Genomic DNA, 1,833 nt, shown 5'->3' on the forward strand with positions numbered 1-1,833 from the left:
ATTAAAGAGGAGGTGGCTCATGGGGAGCTGCCTGCTTCCCAAAGATAAAGGAAGATGGAGTGCAGCACTCTTCCCATCCCGCGCAGGAGGGTGAGAGTTGTTGAGATAACTATGAGGTTGTAGTGGGAGAATCTTAGTTGATGTGAAGGGAGAACTGGGAGCATGCAATAGATTTCTGTGTATATTTGAGTTTTCCCAGCCCTGTGGAGAGAGGCCTCTCTCTGTGATCATAATTGGAATGAACTCATGAATAGCGCATGTGAGCAGAAAGCAAATCTGAAGCTGCAAGCAGTTAGCTCACCCTGCTGCATGGCTAGCAAGGAGACGTGTTGCATACTCAAGATATAGGGCAGGGAAGGACACGTTCCTCTTACTGAACAGGCAGAGCATCTTCTAGAAAATTCTCAAGGTTTTGGAGGCCTCAGCTTGCCCAAGGTAGCTCTGTCTTCAAGGCAGGTGGAAGAACCGAGATGTATATTGCTGGTCAGCAGGCAAATATCTACTGTGAGAAACTGGTGGCCACCTAAGCCAGCTGTGTGCATGCCATAACCAGTGATAGGTGCCCAGGGACAACACAGGAGAGCCTGGGGTTGCCCTGCTGGCTGTTGTTATCCTGCAACCTGAACTAAAAAGTTAGGAACAAACAGGCGTGGAGAAAGGCCCCTCTGAAACACAGCACTAGAGAGAGAGGGGAATGGAGCCTTGGCCCCACGTTTGCCCTGGGGACACAGATCTCTGCCCTCACTCCTCCCACTCCCAGGGAGAAGTGTCAAAGACGTGTCATCTCGTCAGATCTTTGCTGTGAGTTTCAGAAATATTTTCCAATTGCTAAAAAAAGGTTGCTAGATTACCTTGCCTGCATTGCTCTACTATTACTCCTTATAATACTGTGAAATTAAATGCAGGGAGTCTTTTTTCAAAGGACAAAGGTTTTATAAGTTCTTAGGAGAGCATAGCACTGTTAGCCAGTGACTATTAGCTTCAGTTTCTTCTTTAAATCATGATCCACGTAGCACATTCCTCTCACACTCAAGCTCCTGGACCCCCCACATGTGCATTTTATGTTCCTATCCTCACACTTGCCTTTATGAGCTTCTGAGCTCCAGTCTCTCGCCTCTGAAAACTTCAAACCTGACCTTTGGGTACCGAAATACACACATGGACAAGCATTTACAGGAGAAAAACTCAGCCAAAATAACTGCAGCTACTTGCCTATGGCCTTCCATCCTTGCTCCTCTTCCTGGAAGACTGAGCCAAAACTCATTGTGCTGTTGTGTTTGCCGAATCCCCTGTGCATCCTTGGGGCTGTGCCCATGCCCAATGTTCCCAGCAGCTCATTGTCTGCCTCCGAGATTCTCACCTCCAGCTCCTGGGAATGCTGGGCACAGCCAAAGCAGGCATCGGCTGGGAAGGGAGGTTTCTCTCTGTGAAACATATGCTGGACATTGCAGGCAACGGAAAGCCCTTCCAGGAATTTTGAACACTGCTGAACTTGGATGCACAGTCAGAAGTCAAACCAAAGCCAGCTGGGCCCTTCTGTAGTAAGTCAAGATTTGTGACATTTCAGCGTAACACACGAAAATACTCTTTGGGCAGGAAAAGTAAAGCAGGTTGGTTTGGGGTTTGTTAGTTTTATTTGTTTATCTGTTTTTGCTCAAGAGTGCCTTTATTTTATAACTAGCAGGAGATCACTTCAATTTTAGGGGGTTTAAAATAAATTGCCAGTAATAAAACCAAGTTTCTCTCTCTGCTTTCCGTAACACAGAGAAGCCGGATGAGTGGTTCTGTGTTCAGAAGAGCCTCGAGGTCTCTGCTGAATTCATCGACCACGGT

Source organism: Numenius arquata, chromosome 2, assembly GCF_964106895.1.
Source record: "Numenius arquata chromosome 2, bNumArq3.hap1.1, whole genome shotgun sequence".
Taxonomy (NCBI): domain Eukaryota; kingdom Metazoa; phylum Chordata; class Aves; order Charadriiformes; family Scolopacidae; genus Numenius; species Numenius arquata.